The sequence below is a fragment of the Peromyscus californicus genome, unplaced genomic scaffold, assembly GCF_007827085.1.
Source record: "Peromyscus californicus insignis strain IS unplaced genomic scaffold, ASM782708v3 Scaffold_8__1_contigs__length_139910024, whole genome shotgun sequence".
NCBI classification, from domain to species: domain Eukaryota; kingdom Metazoa; phylum Chordata; class Mammalia; order Rodentia; family Cricetidae; genus Peromyscus; species Peromyscus californicus.
The window spans coordinates 92598710-92609936 of NW_026294606.1; the positions used below are offsets into that span (position 1 = coordinate 92598710).

The following is an 11227-nucleotide window of genomic DNA, read 5'->3' on the forward strand; positions in this document are numbered from 1 at the left end:
ACTTGCTGTTAGGACTCTTAGACTGAAAGGTGAGGGTTCACACAGAGGATGAGGTAAGCTACAGTAGATAAAAGAAGAAATGTTCCTTGAGTTTTGTTTTTTTCCACCCCCAGCCCCCAGCAGTGAGAGATGCTTCCCCCTGAATGAGTCATGAATGACTCATCTTCTCCTGGGAAAATCTCAAGTGGCCTGTGATTTGATTGCTTTTCCTGTGGCAAACATGCCCAAGGAGGACACAGATAAAGGACCCTGTGAAATTCAAACACTTTTATCTGTTCCTTTCTCAAATGACACAGAGTGAAGATGAGTTTTAATGTAACATGCACACTCTCTTTCATACTGGAATTACTAATCAAGGCCACAGAATACACCGACTTGAAATCTAAATACTTGAGGGAGCCCTCATTTGCTAATGGGATTCACCATCAAGATGGATCTGGTTCAGTCATTTTTTTTTTCATGTGTGGAAGTTACAGGCTGGCTTTCATCATTTGTTATATCTTCCTGTTAAGACACCATGGTACCCATATATATCCCTGCTTCTTTTTTTTCTCCAGAACCTTTTTACAACTATTTTGACAACTTACAAAGCTAAGGAATGTTCAATGATGAGGGAGGAACACTGGAGAACTTTTTGAAATTCATTGTACCCCAAAGGCTGACAGCAAGAATATACTTTCTGGTACATAAGAAAGAAAAATGTATTTGGTATGACTGGCTGTTAATATGTCATCAAGATGAATCATAAGTCTTATTCTTAGGAATCTTAATAAAAGAAGTCACTTGAGATGTACAAAAATAATCACCAAGAGGCTCTACCTGTGAGTAGAACCTGGGGAAATTTTGGAAGTGTTCATTCATAGAGACACTTAAAAAGACATTGCCCGAATTTATCATCGTCATAAATTCTCGCTGACCAAAAAGTTTCCTTACAGTAATTTACAACACCCATCATAAAATACATTTAATACAAAACCGTAAACTCCCAAGGACTCGGGGACAATAGTCTTTGCCAGTCTCTGTTAAAGACAGATGATCAATTGGTCCTAGAGGCCTCAATAGCTGGTGTCACTTTCATTGGAAGCCCACACCTTCTGGGTTATCACCCAACTCTGTTGTGTTTGTTTCCTTCTGGGACCCTAGAAAGACACAAGGTTTGATACAGCACTCCATCCTCCACCATCTGCCAGAGCGGAGGCAGGAAGGGTACTGTGCTCTGAACACACTAGGGAGCGATTAAAAGAAGTAACCTGGGACAAAGTCAATACCTAGATGCATATGCTAGACTCAGGGTGAAGGAAAGCAGACCTAGCTAGATGATTCTGGGTACCCTGATCCACCGATTAGGTAACTGATTTCATTTTGTCATTGGATTAGGACAGCTGTTGTGTAGCTAATGGGTCTGTCAGAAGGTAGAAGTCTATAGGGCTATCAGTTTCCCATCTTTCTGCCCTTCTTCCTTATAAGCATTTAAAGCAAAAAGGGCAAACTATCTGGCACCAACCCTGATACACCATGTACACCAACCTCAGCATACCCATGTGCTGTCTTCCTCTAAACTTGCTCTTCTATAAGGATGAGCATTTACATGAATTCAAACCTCCTTCAATCATGATGTCCAGGGGTTGGAGGCTGGCTCCACGGCTAAAACACTGCCTCTGCATGTGTGAGGAAGAGAGTTTGGATCCTTCTACCTGTGACTAGAATCTGGGGAAATTTTGAAATTGTTCATTCACTGAGACATGTAAAAACCAGTGGGTATGAAAGCTGCCTATAATCCCAGTATCTTGGAAGCAGAGACTGTGATCCCAGGACAAGAAAGCTAACTAGACTAGCCAGTTGACAGCATTCAAGGAAAGATTCTGACTCAGTAAATAAAGTAGAGAATGATTTAAGAAGATATCCAGTGTTAATGTCAGGCTTCTACATGCATGCTGACACGTGCATATACATATATCCACAAGCACTCAAACATGCATACACATACAAGCCTGCCTCTCCCCCACACACATACACATGCACGTAGACCGTGACATACAAGTTATGTAGTGTCCTCCTGGCTTCATGAATATTCCCATATTCTTCCCTTGGATACAGTTGGTCACTGTTGGCCTGGTCTAACTTGACATGAGAATCATGCTATTCCTGAGTCTTTGGACTAATCTCAATCTCTCTCTCTCTCTCTCTCTCTCTCTCTCTCTCTCTCTCTCTCTCTCTCTCTCTCTCTCTCTCCTCTCTCTCTCTCTCAATAAGCATACCCAAGCCCCAGCTCTGGGAATGTTACTCTCAAACTTTTCACAGTATTGACGGTAGCCTGCATGTCCTTTCCAGTCCCATTTTTCCTTATCCAACCAGATATCCATTGTGGAAGCTACACACAGACACAGGAAGTGCCCCAGTGTTAGCTCTCATCACTCCATGAGATCCTGTCTCCGCTTGTTTCCCAGCCTGCTCCATCTCTAATGCTACCTGCTGCAATCCTTCCTTACCTTCCAGGTCAGGTTACAGCATCAAGGATTCCTTCCCCTCTGCTTCTATAGAAAGATCTTCTGTTGTGCCCTAGTCATATGCCACTGATGTTCTCCATGACTTCTGTACATACAGTTTCTCTCCTACACAAGGGGGCAAGTTCACTGAAGGTGAGACTCATCTTTGTCATGATTCAGGTTTATATTGCTCAGGTAACACACTACTGTTCAGTAGCTGGCTTTTAGGAGTTTATCAGCTTTACATACGAGGTAGATACACAGAACTGCAGCACCCAGAAGTCACTGTGTCAAGTATCCAACTGAAGAGAAATAGGACTCCCTTTCCTCATCACACCCAAGGTCTAAGTCGGAAAATACTCATCTAAGTTGCAACAGTGGCAGCCAAAAGAAGGGGTGACATTTCAAAAGAACGAAACTAAAGAAGCCAATGGGGCTCAATGAGACTGTACACAGAACCCTGAAGACCCTGGGATCTTGGAGGAGGATGTCAGATAAGGGAAGACCCTGACTCTAAGGTAGACTAGGAGTCAGCCCAGTAAAGACAGGAAACGGTGTCCACCCATGGGAACAGCCTGCATAAAAAGCTCAAACACTTTGAGCATGGAATGCTCAAGACAATGAAACTGGCTAGAGATTAGAGTTAAAGGAAGTAGGTGATGAGAAATAAGGCTGATAATGTGGACTCATCAAATACCGAAAAGCTCTCTAGAAACCACTCTCTTGGACAAGTCACTCTCTGCGTGAGCCTGTTGTCCTGGGAGATGAGTGTTCAGGCTGAGTCAAGGAGTTCTGTGGCCAGGAGGTCGGTCCATCACCAGTACCTGCTGGCGCTGGGAAGAGAGCGCAACCAGAATGAACCGGGGACTCAGTTGGCTGGAGGACTTGCAGTCTGTGCTGGGTTGGCATTTAATGAAGGGAGGGCAGGGCAAAGAATGCTAATAGAAGGTGGCTGAAGAGGCAGGTTCCCAGGCGCTGCCACAGGGTAACTGGATGTACTAATTGCAAACTGAACACACTGAAAGGAAAAAAATGTAAATATCAATAATTAGCACACAGCAGATGCTTCCAGGGGACATGCCAAGTGTTATACTGAGGACAAACACAGGACACATCTGAGTGTCTGTCTTACAAGACCTGCATTAGGAAGGCACATTATCTGCATTTGACAGCAGAAGAAGCTAAAGTGGGCATTGATTCAGATATCTTCTGATTCCACATAGGTATTCTCAGCTGTGCTGGGTTTAAATCTAGGTAGAGACATATCCCAAGGCTCCATGTAACTTTCTTCCCCCTCTTCCCTTGACTAACGGGGGCTTAACTACCAAGTTTACACACTGGTGGTCTAAGTCACTGCAAGAATTAAAGGATGAGGCTCATGCAGAGAAGGTAAATTAAAAGGCTACCCCTGCCCGGTCCTAATTATAGATAGTCAGGAAAAGAAAAAGTTATCTTGAAGGCTAGCAAGACATGCACAGCCCTGGGTGCCCTTTAAGGTAACAGTCAAGAGGGACAGAACCATTAACAAGTCCTCCTGGTGACTACAGTCATTACAGTGTTCTTTAACAGCAATGAGAAATCAATTCATTCCAGCAAGGCCAGCAGCGTACTGCTCTGTAACCCTGCAGTCCAGGAAGAAGCCACAGGGCCACCGTTCCTATGCAGAAGACTAGCCAGCACCGGGGAAGGGCAGAAAGGCACAGTGAGTATCAGAAGACTGGCAAGCACCGGGGCAGGGCAGTGAGGCACCGTGAGCATCAGGTCACAGGCTTCTTGGAAGAAGGGATTTTTGGTGTGGTTCTTTAACCAAGCAGCAAGCCTAGAACAGAGTAAGAGACCCAAGACCTCCCAGGGAAGGAAGAGCAGGGAGAACAGGAGCTGACAAGCCAGCAAAGACAGACAGCTCAGGGCCACCCTATGGTGGCCCACCTTCCGCACAGATGCAAGCTCCCAGTTCAGTGATGGATGGTGACCTGCCGCCAAGCTCTTCCCACAAGGCAGGATGCATGTTCCAGCTGCAGAGGGAGCTGTCAGCAGCAGCCTTCAGCTGGCAGGCCTCTCGGGAATGCCCTTGCCTAAGGTCACCTGCTTCTCAGGCAGATCACATCTATGGTAGATGCGGCAGGAAGATAAAGAAGGCTAAACCCCTTTAGCCCAAAGAAGTGCCGTGGAGACATGAGATCTGGCCTCTGGGACACGGTTTGCTTTGTCTCCGTCCGTCCTTGCTTTCTCCCCTCCACAGGTGTTAATGTGCAGTGTGCTCCCCATGAACAACTGCATGACAACTCTGTCTCAGAGACAGAATCCTAGGAAAGTAGCCTGTGACGGGCCCATGCCCATGTCTTACCATGTCCCAGGATTGTGGCTATTTCCCTGTCTTAAATTCATATAAGCCTTACACATCCTTCCGTATCAGACAAAAGATCTGGGGATCTTTCCTGGTAACAGGACAGTGTGAGGGAAGATGGGAAGACAGAGAAGGAGACTTAAAGTCCTACATTATGAAAGTCTAGAAGGAAAGGGAGGGTTAATGAGAAAAAGTGCCGCACGGACTTGGAGTGGGGTAAAATGTTTGAGGGTTGATGGATGGAAGTATCTGGGTCAAAGGGGATGATATTGGCAATAAAATAGGTTTTGAGATGAGTGACTAAAATTATGAATTGAATCCCCATTGGTGTTTTTTGAGAGACACAAGTAAATATTGGAATCACTTTTTAATTACTCCTGAGTGCTGGGTGTGCGTTTAATATTCGACTCCACACAGACTTTGAGGCCCTGACTTTTATTGGGTGCATTAGTCAGGGTAATTAACACTAGCTGTTTTAATACACAACCCCAAATCTCAGAGGCTTAATGTAATAAAGGTTTATTCTCGCTCTCACATGGCAGACAGTTGGGTTGGGTGATTCCTTATGGCAACTCAACAAGCAGCCCATCTCAGGGTGATTTTATTTTCTAATGTGTGGATTTGAATTCATGTGTGTGCGTAGGGGGTGCAATGCACATGTGTGTGGAGACCAGGGGTCGATGCCAGGTGTCTTTCTTAATCACCCTCCATCTTATTTTTGAGACAGGTTATCTCACTGAACCGAGGGCTCACCAATTTAGCTGACTGGCCGGCAACCTGCAGGGATCCTCCTGTCTCTGCCTTTCAGGGCCTGGATTATAGTGTCATACCCAGCTTTTCCACAGGTGTTAGGGAATGAACTCAAGTCCTTGTGTTTATGGAGCAACCTGTTTACCCACTGAGCCGTGTCCCCTGCCCTTACTGGCATTTTAAACATGTCACCAAGGCAGTTGCCCTGCCTGTGAGGGTCTCTGCCATCTGCACAGCTGTCTACATCTCACCTTCTCACCCTGTCAACCCGTTTCCCACCGTGCTTGTGACCTGGGGGGCACATCCTTTTGAACTGTAGAAGGCAAAGGGACCCTTGCCTTTGGGTTCCAGTTGAAGTTGCCCTCTGGAGATCCTGGCACATGAGGGAAAGGGGTAGCTCATGTCTTCAGCTTCCTCCCCATAGTGAAGGCTGACTTACTTGACAGAAGAATAAGGTGCTTTCTGGCTGATTCTCAACTCCTCTCAGCATCTCCACGTTCTTTAAGCAAGTCGTCCACTTTCCCCTTCGGATTGGTAAAAGCTGTGTTGTCTATTGACCAATCCTATTGCTCTTTTTCAACACCTCTTGTGGTCTCCATAGGCCCCATGCAGGCTTTCTTTCTTTTTTTTTTTTTTAAGATTTATTTATTTATTAGGTATCTAGTGTTCTGCCTGCATGTACGCCTGCAGGCCAGAAGAGGGCACCAGATCTCATTACAGGTGGTTGTGAGCCACCATGTGGTTGCTGGGAATTGAACTCATGACCTCTGGAAGAACAGCCAGTGCTCTTAACCTCTGAGCTATCTCTCCAGCTCCCCCATGAATACTTTCATAGACAGCCCTCTAACTAAACATCCTTTGCTTGTTCTAGTATGAAAGTATCCTGAGAACAGAGGCGGTCTGACGCTTGGGAAAGAGGAAGACTATAGCGGGAGTTTGTCTGTGTCCTGACCGGTCCCGCGGCCGCTCAGACCCAAGTAATCACTCAGAAACTTATACTAATTATAACTGTTTGCCCATTAGCTCAGACTTATTACTGACTAGCTCTTACACGTAAATTAACTCATAATTCTTACTTATGTTTAGCTATGTGGCTTGATACCTTTTCTCAGTTCTGCCTTGTCGTCTTGCTTCCTCTGTGTCTGGCTGTCGACTCCTGACTCAGCCTTCCTCTTCCCAGAATTCTCCTTGTCTGCTTATCTCATCTATACTTCCTGTCTGGCTACTGGCCAATCAGCATTTTATTTATCAACCAATCAGAGTAACACATTCACAGCACACAGAGCGACATCAACCATCATTTCCTTTTTTATTTTTATTTAAAAGGAAAGTTTTAACTTCAACATAGTAAAATTACATATAACAAAAGAATAATCAAGCAAGAATTACAGTTATAATATCTAGTCTATTTGTATTTGGCAAAATTAAAGAAAATATTTTATCATCTATTCTATATTTGTGACTCTAAAGTTTTATATCTACCTTTTTTCTTATCATAACCAAGGAAAACCATAATTATGACTATCTAGTCTTCAACTACATCAAAGACCACAGAAGGATATAATATTATCTAAGTAAATAGGGAGAGCATGGTAAGAAACTTCCAAAAAATCTAGAATGACAGAGACATCTGGCTATGTGAACAGTTACCCAAAGTTCTTCTGCAACATTGGGGCATCCATTCTTCAGCCTATAGGCCTAGAGTCTTTCAGTCGCTTCTCTTTGTGTCCTGTAGAATGTCTGGCAGTTTCTTCTGCAAAGCAGGAACCTGAAGGACCATCTCGTCTTGCGGAACACAAACTAGGATCTGGCACTTCAGACATCTTTTTCTTCAATCTTCAATTATTTTTTCTTCTGGGAAACAAGCTCTGGGCTCAGTCTCCATAGCCTTTCCTCCAAGTTTACTTTAATTCTATTACACATAAAATTTGTTTTTCCAGGGGATGAAGAGATGACTGAGAAGTCAAGAGCATGGCTCTTGGAAAGGACCCAATTTGGGCAGCTCTCAGCAGCCTCATTGGCTCACGACCACCTGTGACTCTAACTCTAGGCGATCTGATGCCTCTGGCCTCCACAGTACATTGCTGCCTTTGAGTACTCTACAGATGGCTGTTGGATGCTATTAGTCCATGGTCTGTGGAGCCTTGGTGATACTCTATTGTTCTTTCAATGGTAAAATAGAAGAGTGCTGTAGTCTTGAACTGGGAATTGTAGACTTGTCCATTTCTGCTTTCATTTCTATCAGTTTTTGTTTGGCATATTTTATGGCTTTGTTAGGGTTGCTGTGGGTTAAATGGTCCCTTCAGAACCTATCTATTGTATGTTTTCTGTGGTTACCCTGACAAGGTAATGAGGTCACAAGAGCTCCGACCTCATGAATGGATTAAAGAGATTATGATGAGAGTGGGATAGGTATGGAAGAGACAAATCTACTCCCCAATTATATTTGTTTACCATATGATACCTTTGGCCATGGCATGGCCCATCAGGAATTCCTTTATCAGATGTGATCTTCCAGTCCTCTAAAAACATGAGCCAAATATACTTATCTTGTTTATAATTTATTTGATCTCTGGTATTCTGTTATAGCAGCAGAAAACAGATTAAGAACACATGTATACACATCTAGGATTCCCATACATTTTTGGTCAGCCAACCCTTTTGTTCCTATGTAACCTTTTGGTTTTTTCCTTGGTAATTTTTTTTGTTTTAAAGTATATTTAATCTGTTGTCAATATGGCTATTCTTGTTCAGCTTTCTTTTGATTCACATTATATTATTTATCACCCATTTACTTCGAACTTGCCTATGTTACAGTTGAATTAAGATCTTGCTCTCAGTAAATAGTTGTATTCTTTTTAAATTTGTTGTCAGTCTCTGTGTTTGAATTGTTTCATTTAGACCATTTACATTTAATGTAATTACTGATCTGCTGGGGCTTAACTCTGCCTTTTTGTTTCTGCTTGTTCTTTGTTTCTTATTTCTGTTTCTTTCCTAGAACTCTGAATTACCTGAGCATCCCCTAACCCAGTGTGGGACGTCTGTAGTAATGACCAGGGTATCTCTTTGTGTAGGTTTCTTGATGATTGCTTTAAATATCACATTTGCCCAAATCACTTCTCATAGTCACCTGGTATTGCATTCATCAGTTCAAGAGTCATGAAGAAATAATACCCCTCTCAAGTCCCATTTCTAAACTCACCTACTTATATTAAATATTTCTTCTACATACACTGAAAACCACAATCGGCAATGTTTTTTGATTCAACCACCAGACATTATGAGGAAATTAGATTTAATAAGAGAAGACTTATTCACATTTTATTCTTCTTTCTTCCTTCTTATAAAGTTCTAATATACCTTTGATGTTCTCTTTCTGCTTTGGAGAATTCTTTTCAGCCACTCTTTTAGGATAGGTCTACTGGTGACAAAGATTCTAGCCCTCCTTCATCTTAAAACATCCTCATTCCTCTCTTCTTCAAAAAGGATATTTTCACTGGACATAGATTTCTGAGTTGATAAATCTCTTCTTGAGCCACTTGAAAAGTACTGTACATTTCTCCTTGGGGTCCATGGCTCCTGATTTTAAAAAAATACTGGCTGTCATTCAAATTGTTTGGGGGTAAGATAAGCTTTCCTGTCTGGCTCTTTCTAAGAATGTTTTTCTGTCTTTGGTGTTCAAAGTCTGGTGATGAGTGTCTTACATGATCTCTATGAGACCACACTGTGTGGTGTTGCTCAGCTTCTTCATTATGATGGCCATTACTTGAAAATTATGAGAGAGTCTCAGCCATTTGAAATACCTTCTTTCTCTTTTCTTGTTCTTCTATGGCTGTGACGTGGCCTCTTATGGGGCACCTTTGAGCTCTGCTTCCTCCTCTGGGTTCTTTTCACTCTATTGTCTGGATTAAGTTGTTTTTACTGTCCTGTCCCCAAGTTCACTGATGCTTTCTTCTTCCCATTCTGTTGTTGAGTGTATCCATCTGAAAATTCCAGATATTCAGCTCCCACACTTCTATTTGATTCTTCTTTCTACTTCCATTGTTTTTCTCCTGAGACTTTCTGTTCATTTGATGAAACCTTTTCATCCATTTTTTTCCCCCAGCTTGATCCTCATTGCTCAGTGAAGCATTCTCTTCTTCTTTCCCAATCCATGTATCCCCACTCACAATACAGACCAGGGACAATGGCCTGGGCTTAGGCGAATGGGGGCGGGATTGCTCTGTCTCCTTCCTATGTACAGTCAGCATAAGAACACAGCCTGTGGTGGGCATGAGGAAGACTCCCTAATGCACTGTCATGGTAGCTGTTTCAAACTCCGCAGATAATTCCAATGTCTGTACCATCTGGGTGTTGATTTTGGTCAATTTTCTTGTTCCAGTTGAGAATATCCTGGTCCGTGATATAATGGGTGACTTTCAATTGTATCTTAAACATTTTCCCTCCCATTTAGTGAGATTTAGGGACTTACTTCATCTTCTGCCTCAGCAGGCACTGTGCATGCCACACTGATATCACACCACTTTAATTATCAAATAGATAGAAGTTCAAGTTCTTGCTCTATCTTTGGGGATAAGGATGCCTGGTTACTGACAGATGATGAGACTTCAAGCTCACCACTATGCCTCTGACTTAGTTAGGGTTACTATTGCTGTGATGAAACACCATGACCAAAGCAATTTTCATATGAAAGGGTCTAGTCAACTTATACTTCCACATCACAGTTCATCATCAAAGAAAGTCAGAACAGGAACTCAAGCAGGGCAGGAACCTGGAGGTAGGAGCTGATGTAGAGGCCATGGAGGAATGCTGCTTACTGGCTTGCTCCATATGGCTTGCTCAGCCTGCTTTCTTATAGAACTCAGGACCACCAGCCCAGGGATGGCACCACCCACAATGGGCTAGGCCCTCCCCCATCAATTACTAATTAAGAAAATGACCTACAGGTTTGCCTGCAGCCTGATCTTACGGAGGCATTTTTCTCAATTGAGGTTCCTTCCTTTCTGATGACTCTAACTTGTGTCAAGTTGACATAAAACTAGTCAGCACATCTGACCCCTTGTCAATTTGACACACAACCACATCACTTTTCACTTAGAACCATTCTTTTCTCATCTATCCTCAAGATGGCATATTAATATTAACATCACAGTATAAAACATAACTTTAAAAGTTCCAGTCCTTACATATTCAAACACATTAAAACTTCAATCTCCTTAAAATAACCATTCTCTTTAAAAATCTAAAATCTCTTTTAAAAGTTCAAAGTCTTTCAGCTGTGGACTCTGCAAAAATCATAATTAAATTAAATACCTTCTCACTTCAAGAGGGAAGAACCAGGGCACAGTCACAATCTGAACAAAGCAAAACCAAATGCCTACTGTATAAAAAAACCCAATGTCCAATGTCTGGGATTCACTCACAACCTTCTGGGCTCCTCCAACGGGCTTGGGTCACCTCTCCAACTCTACCCTCTGCAGCACATACAGCTTGACGTCTAGGATCAGACAGGCTCCCCTCACCACTGCTGTTATTCTTGGTGGTCATCCCATGGCACTCGCATCTACAAAATGCTGGGGTCTTCTATTGCAACTAGGCTGCACTTTCACCAATAGCCTCTTATAACCTCAACTTCTCTGCATGA

General features: G+C 43.0%; 1 non-coding gene across 1 annotated transcript; it reads right to left on the minus strand.

Annotated features, from left to right (window-relative positions):
* Positions 1–9734: 9734 nt before the first annotated feature.
* On the minus strand, positions 9735–9867 carry LOC128104849 (small nucleolar RNA SNORA51). Its single transcript, XR_008216144.1, has one exon. It is a non-coding gene; the product is annotated as a small nucleolar RNA SNORA51 (small nucleolar RNA).
* Between the last annotated feature and the right edge of the window lie 1360 nt (positions 9868–11227).